The sequence below is a fragment of the Tamandua tetradactyla genome, chromosome 1, assembly GCF_023851605.1.
Source record: "Tamandua tetradactyla isolate mTamTet1 chromosome 1, mTamTet1.pri, whole genome shotgun sequence".
In the NCBI taxonomy this organism is placed as follows: domain Eukaryota; kingdom Metazoa; phylum Chordata; class Mammalia; order Pilosa; family Myrmecophagidae; genus Tamandua; species Tamandua tetradactyla.
This window is the reverse complement of record NC_135327.1, coordinates 18,897,099-18,917,178: the sequence shown is the minus strand read 5'-3', so window position 1 is coordinate 18,917,178 and position 20,080 is coordinate 18,897,099. Positions and strand designations below refer to the sequence as shown.

The 20,080-nt window shown below is 40.4% G+C and overlaps 1 protein-coding gene across 13 annotated transcripts in view; it reads left to right on the top strand.

The window, feature by feature from the left end:
- Positions 1 to 20,080, top strand: part of RALY (RALY heterogeneous nuclear ribonucleoprotein) — a 144,104-nt gene that overhangs the window by 82,887 nt on the left and 41,137 nt on the right. The gene's annotated exons all lie outside the window — the stretch shown is intronic.

Genomic DNA, 20,080 nt, shown 5'->3' with positions numbered 1-20,080 from the left:
TCAAAGGTCAATTGTCCATAGGTGAGAGGGTCAGTATCTGAACACTCTGTTCAATTCCATTGTTCAGTATATCTATCTTTATGCCAGTACCATGCTGTTTTGATCACTGTAGCTTCGTAATATACCTTAAAGTCAGGTAGTGTGAAACCTCTGACTTCGTTTTTCTTTCTCAAGATATTTTTAGGTATTTGGGGCAGCCTGCCTTTCAGATAAACTTGGTTATTTGTTTTCTATTTCTGCAAAGTTAGTTTTTGGGATTTTAATTGGTGTTGCACTGAATCTATGAATCAACTTAATTAGAATTTATATCTTAGCTATATTTAGTGTTCCAATCCATGAACACAGTATGCCCTTCCGTTTATTTAGGTCTTCTATGATTTCTTTTAGCAATTTCTTTTAGTTTTCTTTGTATAGGTCTTTTGTATCCTTAGTTAAGTTTATTCCTAAATATTTTATTCTTTTGTTTGTAATTGTAAATGGAATTTTTTTCTTGATTTCCCTTTCATATTGCTCATTACCAGTGTATAGAAACACTACAGATATTTTAGTGTTGATGTCATGAACTGCTACATTGCTATAGTCATTTATTAGATCTAGTAGTTTTGCTGTGGATTTTTTGGAGTTTTTGACAGAGCATTGTATCGTCAGTAAACAGGGTTTTACTTCTTCCTCTCTGTTCTAGTTTGCTAGCTCCCAGAATGCAATATACCAGAAACGGAATGGCTTTTAACAAGGGGAATTTAATAAGTTTCTAATTTACAGTTCTAAGGCCGAGAAAATGTCCCAATTAAAACAACTCTATAGAAACGTCCAATCAAAGGCATCCAGGGAAAGATACCTTGGTTCAAGAAGGCTGATGAAGTTCAGGGTTTCTCTCTCAAGTGAGACGGCACATGGTGAACTCAGTCAGGGCTTCTCTCTCAGCTGGAAGGGCACATGGTGAATATGGCGTCATCTGCTAGCTTTCTCTCCTGGCTTCTTATTTCATGAAGCTCCCCGGAAAGTGTTTTCCTTCTTCATCTCCAAAGGTCACTGGCTGGTGGACTCTCTGCTTCATGGTGCTGCAGCATTCTCTGCTCTCTCTAAATCTCTCTCTCCAAAATGTTTCCTCTTTTATAGAACTTCAGAAACTAATCAAAACCCACTCAAGTGGGTGGAGACATGTCATCCGTTAATCCAGTTTAACAAACCACTCTTGACTAAATCACATCAACCAGGGAGATGATCTCATTACAGTTTCAAATATACAGTATTGAATAGGGATTATTCTACCTTTATGAAATGGGATTTATATTAAAACATGGCTTTTCTTAGGGGGCATACTTCCTTTCAAACCAGCACACTCTCCAATTTTGATGCCTTGTATTTCTTTTTCTTGTCTAATTGCTCTGGCTAGAACTTCCAACACAATGTTGAATAACATGGTGACAGTGGACATCCTTGTTTTGTTCCTGATCTTAGGGGGAAAGTGTTCAGTCTTTCCCTATTGAGGATGATGTTAGTAGTGGGTTTTTCATATATTTCCTTTATCATGTTGCATAAGTTCCCTTATATTCCTATCCTTTGAAGTCTTTTCATTAATGAAGGATGTTGAATTTGTCAGATTCCTTTTCTACATCAATCGAGATGATCATGTGGTTTTTCTGCTTTGATTTGTTGATATGGTATTTTACATTAATTGATTTTCTTATGTTGAGCCATCGTTGCATACTGGAATAAATTCCACTTGGTCATCGTGTATAATTCTTTTAATGTGCTGCTGGATTCGATTTGCAAGAGTTTGGTTGAGGACTTTTGCACCTATATTCATTAGAGAGATTGGTCTGTAATTTTCTTTCCTTGTACTATCTTTGTTTGGCTTTTGTTTGAGGGTAATGTTGGCTTCATAGAATGAGTTAGGTAGCCTTCCCTCCTCTTCAATATTTTTGAATAGTTTGAGCAGGATAAGTACTAATTTTTTCTTGAATGCTTGGTAGAATTCATATGTGAAGCCATCTGGTCCTAGACTTTTCTCTTTTGGGAGTTTCTTGATGACTGATTCAGTTTCTTTACTTGTGATTGGTTTGTTGAGGTCGTCATTTTCTTATCAAGTCAGTGTAGGTTGTTGTACCTCTCTAGGAAGTTGTCCATTTCATGTACGTTTTCTACCTTATTCACATAAAGTGAACAACACATAAAGTTGTTCGTAGTATCCTTTCATTAACTCCTTTATTACTGTGGGGTCGATGGTTATGTCTCCTCTTCCCTTTCTGATTTTATTTATTTGCATCATCTTTTTCTTTTTGTCAACTTTGCTAATGGTCCATCAATTTTGTTGATTTTCTCAAAGAAGCAACTTCTGGTTTTGTGATTTTCTCGATTGTTTCCATGTTCTCATTTTCATTTATTTCTGCTTTAATCTTCGTTGTTTCTTTTCTTTTGCTTTTTTTTGGGTTAGTTTGCTGCTCTTTCTTTACTTCTTCCAAATGAACAGTTAATTCCTTGATTTTTGCTCTTTTTTCTTTTTTGATATAGGCGTTGAGGGCAATAAATTTCCCTCTTAACAGTGCCTATGCTAAAAAGCATCCCATAAATTTTGATATGTCATATTTTCATTTTTATTTGCCTGGAGACATTTACTGATTTCTCTTGTAATTTATTCCTTGGTTGTTTAACAGTGTGTTGTTAAGCCTGTGTATATTTGTGAATTTTTTGACCCTCTGCCTGTTAACTGATTTCCAGTTTCATTCCTTTCTGAACTGTGAAAGTGTTTTGTATGATTTCAATCTTTTTAAATTTATTGAGACTTGCTTTGTGACCTTGCATATGCTCTGTCCTTGAGAATGACCCATGAGCACTTGAGAAGAAGGTGTATCCTACTGTTGTGGGGTGTAGTGTTCTCTTATGAATGTCTATTAAGTCTAGCTTGTTTATTGTATTATTCAAATTCTCTGTTTCTTCATTGATCCTCTGTCTAGATGTTCTGTGAATTGATGAGAATGGGGAATTGAAGTCTCCAACTATTATGGTAGATGTGTCTATTTCTCTTTTTAGTGTTTTCAGTGTTTGCTTCATGTATTTTGGAACACTCTGACTTGGTGCAAAAATATTTGTGATTGTTATGTCTCTTGTTGAGTTGTTCCTTTTATTAAAACATACTGTCCTGGGTGGGCCACAATGGCTCGCTGGCAGAGCTCTCACCTGCCATGCCCAAAGCCTGGGGGTTTGATTCCTGGTGCCTGCCGATGCAAAAAACAAACAAACGAACAAACAAAAAACTGCCCTCCTTTGTCTCTTTTGATTGTTTTACATTTGAAGTCTAATTTGTTGGATATTAGTATAGCTACTCCTGCTCTTTCCTGGTTGTTGTTTGCATGAAATATCTTTTTCCAACCTTTCACTTTCAATCTATGTTTATACTTGGGTCTATGATGGCATCTCTTGTAGACAGCATATAGATGCGTCTGGCTTTTAATCCATTCTGACAGTCTGTGTCTTTTGATTAGGGAGTTTAATCCATTAACCTTTAGTGTTATTACTGTAAGGGCAGTACTTCTGCCATTTTGCCTTTTGAATTTTATGTCATATTTAATTTTTCTTCTTTTTACCTTTACTGATAGTCTTCATTTCTACACTCTTCTCTACACGTCTCTCTCCTGTCTTTTCCTATCTGTCTCTAGTGCTCCCTTTAGTATTTCTTGCAGAGCTGGTCTCTTGGTCACAAATTCTCTCAGTGATTTTTTTGTCTGAAAATGTTTTGATTTCCCCTCATTTTTGAAGGACAGTTTTGCTGGATATAGAATTCTTGGTTGGTAGTTTTTCTCTTTTAGAATCTTAAATGTATCATCCCACTGTCTCCTCACCTCCATGGTTTCTGCCGAGAAATCTATACATAGTCTTATTGGGCTTCCTCTTTATGTGATGGATTGCTTTTCTCTTGCTCCTTTCAAAATTCTCTTTCTCTTTGACATCTGACATTCTGATTAGTAAGTGTCTTGAAGTACACCTGTTTGAATCTATTCTATTTGGGGTACCCTGTACTTCTTGGATCTGTAATTTTAGTCTTTCATAAGAGTTGGGAAATTTTCAGTGACGATTTCCTTCATTAGTTTTTCTCCTCCTTTTCCCTTCTCTTCTCCTCCTGGGACACCCACAACATGTATATTCCAGCGCTTCATGTTGTCATTCAATTCCCTGAGTCCCTGGTCTTATTTTTCCATTCTTTTCCCTATATTTTCTTTTGCTTGTCGGATTTCAGATGTTCCGTCCTCCAGTTCACTAATCCTATCTTCTGCCTCCTGAAGTCTAACATTGTAGGTTTCCATTGTTTTTTTCATCTGTTCTGCTGTACCTTCCATTCCCATAAATTCTGTGATTTGTTTTTTCAGACTTTCGATCTCTTCTTTTTGTTCATTCCTTTCCTTCCTTATAGCGTCCCTCACTTCACTGATTTGATTTTTGATGAGGTTTTCCATGCCAGTTTGAACATTCTGAATTAATTGTTTCAGCTCCTGTATTTTATTTGAATTATTAGTTTGTTCTTTTGACTGGGCCATATCTTCAGTTTTCCTCATGATTCATAATTTTTTGCTTGCATCTAGGCATTTAATGTCCTTAATTAGTTCATTCTGGAGATTGTTTTCACTTTTTTCTTTTAACCTAGGATTTTCTTGCTGGATGGTTTTGTTGTCCATGTGTTCTTTGCCATTCAGTTCAGCTTATTCTAGATCTCTAGCTTAGGTTTGTTTAACAGATCAGAATTTTTCAATTCTTGTTTTCTTGTTTTATCCTCTGCCTGTATGATGCCTTTTTTTTTCACCTTAGGAGGGTCTACTTAGGTATTATAGATCCCAGTCAGATTTTCCGAGACCAATGTGGCCTCCTGACAGGAGGAAAGAGTTACCTGCCTTGGTTTTCCTTGAGGGCGAGTCCCAATAGGTTGAAAGACTTTCCTATGAAGCCTCTAGACTCTGTTTTTCCTATCTTGCCAGGTATGTGGTGCTTGTCTGCCTGCAGGTCCCACCAGCATTAGGTGATGTGGTACCTTTAATCTCAGCATACTCTCCCTGCTGGGGTTCTGATTGAGACAGAGGAGAGGTTGTAGGCTGGCTTTAATCACTTCAGTTTTCCAGACCCTTGGGTCTGAATTCCTTGAGGGAGGGATTCTACCTGAGCTGGGCCCCATCCCTCTCCTGGGAAAGGCACAGTGTCCAGACAAACTCTCAGAGAAGATTAATTCTGCTCATACTTGGTCATTTGGAGCCTGAGAAGCCCTGCAGCTGTATCCAAATAGCAGTCAAACTGTAGAAACAGCCACAAAAAAACAATCCTTTTCAGAGGAGGACCCCTGTTCCCCAGGCTTACTAGTCAAAAGCTTAAGTTGGTATGTTGCTCTGTTTATCTCCAGGTCTGGTGTGTCCCCACCTTTTCTTCAGGGTCCTGACCCTTTCATGTATTTTGTGCTGTTCTATCCAAAAAACCTCTCTTTTTGGGTTTTTAAATTTTTTTCTTTTTTCTTTTGTCCATCAACCCTGCCCCCTCTGCGCTAGGGCAGAAACCACCAACCTGAGGTGTTTTATTCAAGCTTCAGCTAAGCTAGGGGCCCATTTTTTTTTTTTTTTTTTTTTAAAGAGAGAGGGAGGAAGGGAAGGAAAGACAGAGAGAAGGAAGGAAGGATGGAAGGAAGGAAGGGAGGAAGAAAGGGAAACATCTTTAAACATTTTCTTGTTTTATTATATTTTGTTTGTTTGTTTGTTTTTTACATGGGCTGGGGCCGGGAATCGAACCGAGGTCCTCCGGCATGGCAGGCAAGCACTCTTGCCCGCTGAGCCACCGCGGCCCGCCCGGGGCCCATTTTTAATAGTCAGATTTTGTTAATTAATTCCACAATTGGAGCTTGGTTGTGTTCAGCCCCTACTGCTAATAAAGTCTCTTTCCTTTCTTCCCTGGGAAGTAGACTGTGGGGGAGGGGGGCCAGCCGCTTACGGAACTCATGGTTCTGGATGGGATCGCAGCTGGTCTAGCTTGTCCAGACTGGTATGCCCTGTGTTTCTGGTAACTGATGTGGCCCCAGCAGTTGTTCTATACTGTTCCTGGCTATTTACCAGATGCTCTGCAGGATGAACTAAATCCCACATCTTACTAAACTGCCGTCTTCTTCTCCCTTTCACTTTTAAAAGATAGTCTTTTGTCACAATTCTTGGTGAGCAGTGTTTTTGCTTTCAGTACGTTGAATGTGTCTTACCCCTGGCCTTCTTGCCTCCCTGATTTCCAATGAGAAATTGGCACTTAATCTTATTGTAACTCCTTTGTATGTAACATGTTGCTTCTCTCTTGTGACTTTCAGAGTTTTCTCTTTATCTTTGACATTTACATAGTTTGATTATAATGTGTTGTGATGAGGATCAATTTGGGTTTATCCTGGTTGGAATTCCCAGAGCATTCTGAATGTGTTTAAAAGTTTAGAGGATAGCTCCTGGCCATTATGTAGAGACCTTCCTGGTCCTTTCCATGCATGCTTCTTGTCTTAACCATGTATGCCTGGCCCTAGGAGTTCCCCAATTTACTTGGGTGTGAATGTCTTCTGTTCTCTAGGAACCAATTTCCTTATGTTCCTAGGCCCTGCAGATGTCCTACAGGTAGCAATCCCTTGCCCCAGGCACCTGATTGCTCTTTCTCAGTTTTCTAAAGCAGAGCTCTATGAGCTGCCTTCTACATGCAGGACAAGTTTAGGACAGTAAGTCCCTTAGGCTACTGTAAGAGTGATTTGGGAAGACATATATAGTCCCCACAAGTGCAAGAGGATCACTGCACCCATGTGGAACTGGGACTAGGGATCTGTACTGGGAGTGCAGGGCTGCTCCACACTACACATGAGAGGAGTTTAAGAGGGGCCAGCCAGGGCATCATGTGATTCTTTTTTTTCCGTTTAATTCTTAAGAGTTCAGCTTTATATTGAACACATTACAAAAGGCATTTATAGTAAAAAAGACCAATGGTCATGTCATCACCAGACTCCTCATATTCTTCTTTCTTTGCTTCTACTTTCTTTTCCTGATCTGGGGCAGCAGTGGGGGAGGGAGAATAACCTTCTGTTAGTGCAGCATCCATTGCTGGGGCAGAAAACTAGCGCCTACATTTGCAAATTGAGGTTCCCACTGTTGATGTTGGCGAGGGTCCTTGCAAATAAACCAGGTCAGAACTGTTCACCATTTATGCTCGTTTCTTTAATGAGGGCATTTTTCTTAGCCTCCATGATGGTGATCTCATTGTCATGGGAGACGAAGGCTAAGTAGATGTAGGTGTGCGTGCACTCAGAGGTGGAGGCCATGATGTTGGTGAGTGCTGGGCAGGCAGCTGTTAAGCACAGTGCTAATCACTGGATGGAGTGATGGCCTCACCCTGATGTGGTCTTAGCGTCCTCAAAAGAACTGAGCACCTTGAAAGCAGCTATGGAAAATGAATTGTGAGTCTATGTGCAGCATCTTTTACATGATCCTGCTGCTTTTAAATAGGCTTTTTCTTAATTTGGTGCTCTCCCTGTTACTGCAGTACTTTGTTTTCTGGAGCTTTGAGAAAAGTGTTTCTGCCAGTTGTTGCTCAAAGTTTCTGTGGTGGGACAGAGCCCTGAAGCATCTGACTCCATCATCTTGTTTGGGGGTGGAGTCTCTTAACTTCGCAGTTTTAAAACATTTGGATCCTAATCATTTGGAAAAGAACAAGCCAAAATTCTATTCTCTAAGAATGTCAAATGACCCACAGGAGCATATTACAAACAATTCCAGCATGACTTTAAAAGGGCACACAATAATCTCTTTGCCCTATTTCCAAGTTTTGGATAGTTTTCATAACATACGGCCACCAAAAATGTTCAGAAACTTATTTTAAAGCTGTTTATAGGGCGAGGCAATGGTGGCTCAGTGGCAGAATTCTTGCCTGCTGTGCCGGAGACCTGGATTTGATTCCTGGAGCCTATCCCATGGTCAGGGAGGCTCTTTACCTGCTCCTGGTTGCCCTTAGGGTTTATCTTGGATACAGAGAGGTCCATCATTGAAGACATGATAGGGTCCCATTTGGAGGAAAGCTGTTTTGAGCACAGAACCAGTTCTACTCATACTCATAGGAAAAGGAAGCAAGTGCTTTCATTGTGTGGTTTTTGCCTCTATACACATTTTGCCTTTCTCCCCTGTTTTAATTCTCAACAAACTAACCTACGCCCCTCTGGTCTTTGCCTCTCAAATATAGTTACTATTCTCCCTCAAAAGATTTTAAAACACGGGTCTTATTCCTGTTACTCCCTGCTCATAATACCTCTAGAATAAATCAGATCTTCTTAGCATGACAGTCAAGCCTCTGCAAAGACCAGTCTCCCTTTTGTTTCCAGCCTTTTCTCCAGTCCTGTCTTCTTCATGCTCTTTAGTGGGTGGGCATATCAGGAAAACCAATTTCTGGACTGTATGAAGGAAGAATATCCTGGTCAAGTCTGTCAATTAAGGGTTAAAAACTTTCTTAGTTGTGGGGCCATGTTAAGATCCAATTTGATCATTTGTTCCAGTGTTTAGGGATAAGGAAAAAGCAAACACATAGTCAAGGCCTTTGGAGCCCACTGTTCATTCATCATGGAGGATGGGCAGGTAAAGAGTAAGTCATTTGCAGTGATAATCACTATAATGGAAGCGTGTAGAGTGCTTTGGGAGCTTGAAGAGTAGCACTCGTTGCCTGAGAATTCAAGGAAGCCTTCACAGAAGGGATGAAGAGTTGACCTTTGAAATGGAAGTCTTTGGCAGTTGGAAAATGGTGGCTGGCTTCCAAACTGTGTGTTTCAGGGAAAGGAAACAGAATTTTAGCAAAATGCAGTTAGGGTTGAGGTATCAAAGTAAGTAGCTGTGAAGGACCTAATATTCAAGGCTAAGGAAGTATTATGCATATATTTTTCACACATGGCAGACAATAAATGACTTTTTTTTAATGTTTTCTTTTTTAAAAAAAAATCTTTTTTTAATGATTTTTTTTTAAGGTAATAAATGACTCGAATGAAGTGGTATGTATTTTGTTTGTACATTTGTAGCTGGGTGTTAGGATATGTGTATCACATTTGGAGATGGTTTTTGAAGAACCACTGAGGTATGAAGCAGGTATCAAATATTGGAGCCAAGAGGATAGGTTAAGCGTGAGCTCACCCAGGTTTGGAACTTCTGAGATATTCACCACTTCTGCAAGCCCATAGGTTAATACGTTAGTCATCATATGCCAAAATTGGAAAGGCCCTTAGATACCTACAGTTCATAAATACGTAATTCATTTATCCATTCAGCAAATGCCTAGTGCTATTCTTGGAGTTGGGATACAGTAGTGAAGAAAACACTGCCTTCATAGAACTTTTTTTGAAGGGAGACAGAAAATTAATAAACCAATAATTATTATATAATTTCAGGTATTATGTGCAATGAAGAAAAATGAAGCAGGCGTAAAGGGTTAAAAAAGTGTCAGGGGGAGGGATCTCTGAAGAGAAAGATAATTCCTAGCTGAGAAAAGAACAGGTAGAGAGGCCTGAAGCAAGAGCATTTTGGTAGAATAACTAAAAATTAGGCATACTGACTTGAGCAGCTTCAATGAGAGGGAAAGAGGCAGGAGATAAGGTTGGAGAGGAAGCAGCTGAGGCCAGAACATATTTGGGGGCCCTAAGGTCCATTTGGTAAGTGAGGAAATTAGGCTGACTATAAGAGCCACACGCCAGTTAGTAGCAAGCCTAGGTTTGGTACTGTCCTGGTTCAGCCTGCTTTCCATTACTCCCTACTGTCTTCTGGCCTTTGTCCAAGATTAACTGCAATCCCATCTAATACCTTTATTTTTGTCTTCTTCACTTAGCTTTCTTTCCCTCACCCTGTGCCCAGTGTTCTATCAGACCATTGTGTTTTTTTTTTTCATTCTAGGCTGCTTTGCCTAATCACATCATTAGTGTTTCTCACACCCATATTTGGTTACATGACATAATGATGGGGGATTTCTGGTATGTCAGAGCTCGAGGTTCTTGGATATCTTGTGTGTCTGTGTGTGTGTGCGCGCGCGCGCGCGCGTGCTGTATAGCAGAGTCACATTTCATTATTTTTTCATGTGAGTATCTGTTATCGTAGCATTATTTCTTGAATTTTTTTGTTTTGTTTGTTTGCTTTTGGGGAAGTGCATAGAACCCGGGTCTCCCATATGGCAGACGAGAATTTTACCATTGAACTACCCTTGTGTACCCTCTTGAATATCTTTCAGTTCAACCTTCTAGTATTTGAAACCCAGAGAGGGGAAGTGACTTACCCAAGGCCACTTATCTAGTTAGTGGTAGAACTTGATTTTCTTTCCCTAGCTCTCTTGCCTCCCATTCTCTGGCCCTTTATTTTCTGTTCATGCTACCCCCACACCTGAAACAGCTGCCTCCTCTTAACCATCAGTCTATATCCAGGCTTGTCTTTGTAGCCCAGCCCTACCCGGTCTTATCTCCAGAAAAGCAGTGTGAAAAATGCATGGGGTTTAGAGTTGGACATGCCTGAATTTGAATTTCCGCTTTGGCCTATGCTGGCAGTATAGTTTTGGACAAGTTATTTACCTCTCTGAGAGCATTTCTCATCTCTAAAATGGGACTATTAATACCTGCTTCATGGGGTCATTGCAAGGTTTATTTAAGGTACTGTACATTTTGTAAAATGTAAAGAACATTTTAAGCATTCAGTAAAGAGAAACACCTTTTCTCTTCTTCTCAAAGCCCCTTTCTGAAGCATCCTTTTTTTCTTAATTATCTCATAGATAACATTTCTTGGGAGAGTTTCTTTGTGCTTGAGTGGATTTCTGTGTGCCAGGCACTGTGCTAAGTGCTTTTAAGAAGCATTTATCACTCCAGGTGAATCTAAAATTGAAAAATTTAATTACAATTTTAAAGAAAGTATGTATCTCATTTTGTGTATACTTGTGTTGAATGTGGAAAGAGGCTAGCTTAGGATTCAGTATATACTTATTTTCCAGTTGTGTTGTCACCTAGTTGTGCAAACTTGGACCTCACTCTGTACCTCACTCTTGTGTGTTTCTTGCACTAGAGCCCTAAAATTCAATCCCATAACCATTTGGAAACCTGACTTGCTTACCCACTTCCTCATCTTGGAAATTGTGTCTTTCTGTTGGTAACAGAGCAGTAGTAAATGGCCTGAGTCTGCATGACCTGGAGAGGACAGGATGGGAGGCAGAACACTGGGTACCTGGGAATTGTTAGATCAGGGATCACCAATACCTCATAAATCAATTATTCTTGGTTGCAGTAGCTGGGGGTAATGTTGATGGTGTCTCTGCTTGAATTATTTTCTGGGGATGGGGTTACTGCCAACTCAGTTGAGTGAAGAACCAGCAGTGCACAGCTTCCCTTGCTTGTGCCTGGGCAAAAGTCTGTGTTTGGTGGCAAGTGGCCCAATATGGCTGTGGCTGCCTGCAGGCTCTGACAATCAGAACATCAGCTGTTGTCAGCCCCTGGACATTGCAAGTGTAGTTTCATAGTAAGAGCCCAGGCTCTAGAATTCCACAGATTAGAGTTCAAATCTCTGCCTACCAGTTACTAAATGTGTTCCTTAGGCTAATTCTTACTTTGCTTCTCAGAGCCTCGGTTTTCCCATCTGTAAAATAGGGTATTGATATCTAATTTTAAGGATATTGTGAAGATTCAAAATGAATTTGGTAAATAGGTGTTACATAATACATGATGTACTTAGTTAGGTGAATAGCAAATTGATCTGTTGCTTTTAGCCATTTGAAGACTACTATCCCTATGAGATGGTTGTAAAGTCAGGGCTGCTCTGATTCTCTGACCACCACCCCCTCCCCAAATGCCTCCTTTCCTTCCTCAAGTTCAAGTTCAGGCCTCAGAAATGATCAGCAAGAGGGAGCTTCCCAGGTCAGACTCTGTCCTACCAGGTATCCTATTTGAGTAAGAGAGATCACTACATACCAGACATACAGAGCAGGGCAGGTAGCTCAGGCAATAGGTGATGAATAAATGCTAACTCTCTGTTTCCAGTAAATTAGTCCTTAGGGATCCTAGCTTTGAAATTCTAATTGACACAGGAAGGAAAAGATTCCTTAGGCTCTGGACTCATTCAAATGCTCTATTGCTCTCTTATGATTTATGTTTGGCAGTTCATCAGGAGGAATTAAGTAAACCAGTGGGGATGGGAGGCTGTTGACAGAGTCCAGTGTGCCTGGTGCTCTTGGAGTTGTGTCAGGCCTTCTGTACTGAGGAGCACACACATGGCTTCAGAAGCACCTTACCTCCAGTACTTAACATGTATTCAAGCTTGCATATTGTCAGCACTAGAAGAACTTTTTGAGGTCATTCATGTATGGATAGACCAAAGAAGGACTTGTGGTTTGTACAGATAGCCTATCATTTAGTGGGAGAAATAGAATTAGTTAGGTTTCCTGACTTCCAGGTCAAGAATCTTACATCACCTTTGGATTTCTAGACCCAGTATTTCATTCACTCAATCTTCAGTAGATATTTTGACACTTTCTGTGTGCTAGGATTCTTTGACACAGGGAAGGGGGAAGCACCTGACCCAATCTTTGGAGGATTAAAAAGTGTTCCAGAAAGTCTGAAGGTTGGATGGGAATTATCTCATCAAAGATACAGATGAGCAATGCTCAAGGCTGAGGAACCTGTACCTACAAAGGCCCGGAGGCTCTTTCCAGGAATGGAAAGTTGAGTCTTAGAAGAGTGAAAGAATTGGGTAAAAGTGAAAATGCGCCAGATCCGTGAAGTTTGGACCACTTTATGGATACAGGGAATCCTGGACCTGGGAATAGGAATTCTGGATTCTAGATAGAGCTTTGCTACCAATATGGTAGTCATTTGTCATTCAACTAACATTTATCTAACATCTTCTAGGTATGCCATGCCTGGTTATTGGGGTACAAAAATGCATTAGATGTGTTCCCTCCCTCAGTGATCTGTCAGATTAATGAGGCAAAAAACTAAAATAATCCTTACAATAAATAAAAGGAACATTTGCCTCTGATAGAGGAAGTCAGAGTTGAGCTGTGTTACTTGAAGCATTTATCTGGGCTTTAATGATCTCACCTGTGAAGTGGTAATATGTAGCTATCCTGTGTAGCTCTTGAGCTGATGTGGAGATAGCTTTGTAATAACTAGCATTTATGTGGGTTACAGAATACTTTTCACATCATTAATTCATTGAAACTCAGTACAATCTCATAATTTAGGAAATTTTCCTCTTAAGGAAGCTAAGACTGCTTGCCTTAGCATTGTTCACATGACCATGAGGGATGTGTGAGATATCATGAATAAATGTAATATATCCTTTTTTGATTTATAAGTTACTTAAAGTTGAGGCATGTTTAAGGTTTTATAGCTTTTGATTAAAAGCTAGAAATATAAATCCAAATCCTGTGCTTTGTTTCACACTAGAGAGACCCAAACAAACTTTGGAAAGTAGAAAGATGGCAGCCTTTTTTTCCCCTACTGAAGTGGCAAATTTTTTTACCTCTTCCTTTCCCAGTTATTAGAAATGCAAAAAAAAAAAAAAAAAAATTTCAGATGTCTGAAAAGATGTTTTATGTTGGCTGGTGAAAGAGAAAGGGAATTATTCTGAGCATTCCTTAGACTGGACTCTGAATTTTAAGATCATGCGTCCCAGTGCTCCATCAATTCCTGTTCTTCCATTCCCTGCTGTTTATAGTGTGCTGTTCAACCGTTCATTCACTCATTGGCTACTCACAACTTGTCTGTTTGACAGAGCCTGTTTAAAGATGGGTAAACTGGGGTCCACAGAAGTTAAGTAATTTACCCAGAATCACTTAACCATTCATGCCAGAGCCAGGGCTGGAATCTAGGGCTCCTGACACCAAGCAGGTTATAGAACGTGAGCTCTTTTGAATCAATTCAGTTCAAACAATCCTTTAAACTACTCCATGTGCCAGAGACTTTTACTATATAAAAGAGCCCCTAGTAGGGGACAGACATGCAAACAAACCATCTTGGTGCAGTGTGTTCCTTAGGGGCTTGGACTTCTGTTATTTACTGCTCTGTTCTTAGCTTAGAGCCTAGCTCCAAGAATATTTTGCTATTGTTTTTGGCCTTAGCCTGCCAGAAGCTGGAGGAAACAGATGTACATTCCAGTGTGGATCATGAGGGTGTGGTCGCAGGCAGGGCTGGAGGATGAATTGAGAGCCCTATCCCCATCCACTGCTGTTCCAACTGCCTAGACCCCTACCAAGTATTCTCCATCCCAGAGCAAAGTGAGTGCAGCTCGTCAACCTTGGATCTGTTTCCCCCCCTCCTATCACGTGTCCCCTGCATTCCCCCCTAAACTTTTACCCAATTCTTTCACTCTTGTAAGACTCACCTTTCCATTCCTGGAAAGAGCCTCCGGGCCTTTGTAGGCACAGGTTCCTCAGCCTTGAGCATTGCTCATCTGTATCTTTGATGAGATAATTCCCATCCAACCTTCAGACTTTCTGGAACACTTTTTAATCCTCCAAAGATTGGGTCAGGTGCTTCCCCCTTCCCTGTGTCAAAGAATCCTAGCACACAGCAAGTGTCAAAGTATCTACTGAAGATTGAATGAATGAAATACTGGGTCTAGAAATCCAAAGGTGATGTAAGATTCTTGACCTGGAAGTCAGGAAACCTAACTAATTCTATTTCTCCCACTAAATGATAGGCTATCTGTACAAACCACAAGTCCTTCTTTGGTCTATCCATAAATGAATGACCTCAAAAAGTTCTTCTAGTGGTCTTCTGGCATACAAAGGCTGCTGAGATCTGCTGTCCCATATCACCAATTTCCCTGGCCATGTTCCAATATGAGTTTAAAGAGTATCTCCACAGCCATTCTGGCATTTCTTCTATCTATATAACTCTGGGTTGCAGACCTCCTATCACTCTATTTCTGACTCCTAAAGAAGCAGATTGGCTGCTTAGTGTGATTGTTCTAAACAGCTTAAAGCATAATCAATACTGAGAGGAATGGACATGTTCCGTTTATCCAAAAATCCATACTGGAAAGTTTTAAGAAACATTATTTGTCGGAGGTGCCTGGGATAAGGACAGTTAGCTTTCATGATAGGAACTCTGTAAGAACCTTAAGTAACCTTAAGTAACTTATAAGTCATAAATGGATATATTAACATTTATTCATGATGTTTTACACAACCCTCATAGTCATGTGAGCAACTCTAAGGCAAGCAGTGTAAGGATTATTGTACCATTTGACAATTGAGGAGACAAAGGCCAAGGGGCGGGGGAGGATTAGGGAGGGGTAATGACCATCTAATAAACAAGGTTCAAAACAGAATCAAAATTTGAGAGACAAGAGGTCATGGGTTTGAAATCTGATATTTACCACTTTCTTTCTAGCTCTGCCACCTTGGACAAGTTACTTTGTCTCTCTGAGCCTCAGTTTCCTTTTCTGTAATGTCAGGATGATAATGCCTACCTTGTATTGTTATCTAAGGTTTAAATGATAGAATGTATGTAAAATGCTGGGACAATACAGAACATGTAATAGTTGCCAGTGACTACAGGTTTCCCATTTTAGTGTTCTAAGTGTATTGCATTCTAAATCTTTGAAAATTGCTAGTCTCACTACAGTAAAATGACCTGCATATAATAAATCCTTGTTAACCAGAATATCATTTTAATGTAAGTGCCTCACTGATTTAAGAGAACTGAATTAGTGTGAAACATGGGAGCTTCAGAACATGGTTAAATATTTCTGGTACAAATCACAATAGGTGAGGGTCAATAGAGAAATCTGTTCCAGTGTCTCCCAAATTGTGTTGTCCTCAGAAGAGATGTTAATAATTTGGGAAAAATCACACCACATACTGTTTAAAATATTTCTTTACCTCTGAATTCTTAGAACTTTATACTCTTAAGAGTGTATTGTGACTCTTTGGAAGGGGGGAGGAATGGAAGATGCCACATTTCTCATGTTTATTTGACCTTGGAGCCTCTTATCTGAGGAACGCCCATTAACATCTTGATGAACACAGGTCTCCCAAGGAATCATGCAATGCTGATCTGGTCCCTGTTTTTGAGATGAAGCGACTAAGATCTATAAACAAGGTTACAGAGCTAGTACATAGTGGGAGCAATTCTAAGCTCAGAGTTCCTGATGTCCTCTTAATTATATGACTCATTGCTCTTTACCATTCTTCCTATCCTAGCTAGGAAGCCCTAAAGTTACAGGAGATTCTATGAAATAATAATCAGGATATGGTTAGAGCATCAAATTTTTTTTTGTTTGATGTGTTTATCCCAATTACCAGAAAAATGAGGATGCAACATGCTAATGGCCACCAAATGCTTCCAAGCAGTTCAGAAACTAGGAGCCAGTAATTAGCTCAGTGTTTGGAAATGTATCTCTAACTCAAAAAGATTAGGTCTGTCTTTACTATAAGAGTTTGAGTTGTATCCAGAGCACTTATCCAGGAGGCCCACAGTGCAATTCCATGTGAGGACACTAAGGCTCAGAGAAGAAATAGTGACTTGTCTAAGGTCTAACAGCAAGTCAGTGATATGTTCATTGTGTCATAGGTGCCCAAGAAATGATTAAGTAAAAAATTAATACATTCTCAGAAGTAGATTTAAGTTCTCCTAGCTCTTTGTCTGGTTTTCATTTCATTAAACCAGCTCAGTAGGGCCCCCTGGTTGGACTCATTGCAGGTTCACAGTTAAACCTCAGAGATGGAGGGCGGGGTTTCCCTTGCTGTGTTGATTACTGACAAGGATGGTAATTTCTGGCTCTTGCTGCTCACTCTTTGGTGAGGACCTTGTATATCTTCCCTACTATTGAAAACCCAGTTTCAGCAGTCTCTAGGCAACAGAATCAACCTCTCTGTTGAGTCTCTACCCCTTCGAGTATTTTACAGAACTCTGAACAAAGACACCAGTGGCCCCCCAGCTTCCCAGTCTACTCCTTCTTTGTTTTCTGCCTCATCACTGGTCTTGCCTCCCCTTCTGCCCTACTGGTGAGTGAGGGACTTGGTCTCATTTCATGAGCACCAACTATAGAGTTCACTTGTAAGCCGTAGCCATGTCAGGAACTCTGAGAAACCAGTTATGGAAACAATATCCAGCTCTAGGATTCTTTCATCTATTTATTAGCAGACATTCACTGAGTGTTACTGGTTGCCAGGGTGTGCTGGAGGCTAGGATTGCAAAGATTAATAAAAGAGCTCTGCCCTTTAGGAATTCAGAGTCTGATGGAAGGGGACAGGTGTGTGAATATGGAAGTGTAGCAGGTGTTGTTGAGTCAGATCTGTAGAGGATATGGGGGCCCAGAGGAGAGAGTGATTGAATCTGCCTGGGGAATAAGAAATAAAGGCCTTTCTAAAGGGTTTTCATCAGGGACATCACATCAACAAATTTGTACTCAGAAAAGGCTTCTAGCCCAAGCCTGTCACCGAAATAGAAATTGCAGTCCTGCTTGACTGATGAAGCCACAGTTTTTCTTAACCTTAGTTGGTGTTATGAATGTGATATTTGGAGCCATATATTAAATGGGATCAGTAGTAGTAATAGTAATGATTATTTCATTACGAAAATCCTGAATGGTTAACTTGCTGGTACATTATCTCATTAAATTCTCTCAACAATTTTATGTAGAAGATACTGCAATATTGTTCCCATTTTACAAACAAGGAAATTAAGGCTGATAGGTTAAATAATTGACCAAGGATCATACTGCTGATACATGATAGAGCTAGGATTTGAACCCAGGCAGCGAGACTCCAGAGCCATTCTCCTAAAAGGCCCTCAGAAAGACCATTATGACTTTGATGTATTCTTATCTCAAAGAATTGTTGTTTTAGAATGAGAAATATAAAATACATAGCAAAGTACCTACCACAGAAAAGCAAGTATTAAGTCATGATGATCATTTATTATATTACGGAACAGCCTTTCACAAAGTTGGAGTGGATTGGGCCCCTGCAAAGATGCCTCCTTTCTGCCTCTTCCCAGGCTCTGGCACCCTGCTTTGTTTCTTACAATGGGTGGTTGGAGAACGGGTAGGGGCTGTAGTACAGCTCTCATCAGAGTTCAGTTCAGCAGCTACTCCCTGAGCACCCACCTAGGCCAGGATCTATCCTGAGTTTTAGTGGGAATGCTGAGATGATTTAGATTGTGGTCCCTGCCATCTAGGAACTCATAGTCACTCTAGGAGAAAAGACCAACACTGAAACATCATTTTAAAAAGTTTTCTTAGATGTATCTTAGCCAACATCACATCAGACCCTACCACCTACACTCATGCCACAACTAGCAGGGCAAGAATGCCTTGCTGTTAATATTCTTGTCATCATTAGAGCAACTGCTATTAGGGTTAGAAAGTGATAATACCTTGAGAACATAGCAGCAGCTACTCAAAGGAGACTTTACATGTTCAGATGGAAAAATTCATTTTGTTTTGTTTGTGGTAGTAAGATGGGGGGAGTGGAGGGGCTGGCTGAGGATGTTGTTACTAAACTGCTGGTAAGGTTGAGAGAGGAGTGTACTATGGAGAAGGATTTATGTTCCCCCTTGGTCTCCCCTGATGGTCTTCTTAGTTACCACATACTTTGTAGCTTTTGTACTCAGGCTCATTTCTTAGCAGAATGAACAAGAAGAGTGAGGTAGCTCTCTGAGGGAGCCATCTGCCAAGAGAGGCAGTGACTGAACATCTGCTGAGATTGGCGGGGGTTATGCTAGGACAGTAAGGGCTACCTGAGTGTATATACTTTTGCATGAGGCATCTTCAGATATTTTATCTGGACCTCCTCCTATGTGTCTTGCTGTGTGCTAGTTGAGAAAGAAAATACCCAAAATGCTACCAACATCCTCTCTATACTGCTTAGTGAAAGAAGAACTACATATAAGACAAAAAGAAGTGAACACAAGATGGAATGCTTTGTTTAGGGGTTGGAATTATGTGGTTCAGATGAGCTATAGGGACTTAGAAGTGCTTCCTTACTGAATTTGACATAGGAATGGGTTATCTTCCCCTGAAAGTACAGGCTTTCATTGGCCTATCAGGCCTTTCTGATCTAGGCTATACCAGACTCTCCATGGTGCTATCTCCTGTAACATCTGTTGTTACACTCTATGCTGCTGCCAAATCACAATCCATGTTATGTTAGTCCCTAAATTTGGAACCTCTGTCAAACTATGTAACTTTGCTTATGCAGTTTTCTCTTTCTCCCTCTCCCCTCTGAGTGGGCTAACTCAAACCTGTCCCTCAGGACAAGATCAGAACTCTTCTTTGACTACTTCTTCACCCTTCAAAGCTTAGGTAAGTGGGAGGACTTTGGAAGGATGGAGTAGGAAGCTCCAGGAAATCAGGTTCTCCATCAAAATAACTACTGAACTGGAAATTCTGGAGTATAGTGGAAAACTGTGAGCCATCCAAGGAAGATTTGGGGAAAGTGTCTGGTATATTGTGGGGAAATAGTAGTGAGTTTCTTCCGCGGTGCAGTGACTACAATCATTCATCCCCCATTGCTTGGCAGGCAGCAGTGGGGACTCCAGCCCTGGCTTATGGTGCAGCTTCCTAGTACTAGGGTGGGCTATAATTTCCTAGGCCTCCTATATATCCAGGTGTGTGGTCTGATTGTTGATTACTACTTTTGAATAGCTAACTTCAGTTTGAGGATAGGGCTGTTCTGAGGTTGGCCATTGTTTCAGTTCCCCTCAGATAAAAGTGACAGTGGAGTCTTAAAGAGGCAGCACCTTTTTTCCCCACTTGTTCTTTCTATTTCTGTTCCCTGTATGAGAGAATAAATAGTTTGAAAAAGTCACAAGTTGACCACTCCAGCCCTCAACAGCAACAAACCTAGTAATCCCAGAGGAGTGAGAGAACTAGATTTCCAGAGTTTATAACAAGATAATACTCAGCATGTCTAGTTCACAACAAAAAGTTACAAAACACAAAAGAACAAGGAAAGTATGGTGGCCCATTCACAGGGCCAAAAGAACTTGTCAGAAACTCCTTAAGGAAGCTCATACATTGGAACTATTTATTCAAAGTCTTTAAATCAACTGTCTTAAGTATGTTCAGTGAGCTAAAGGAAT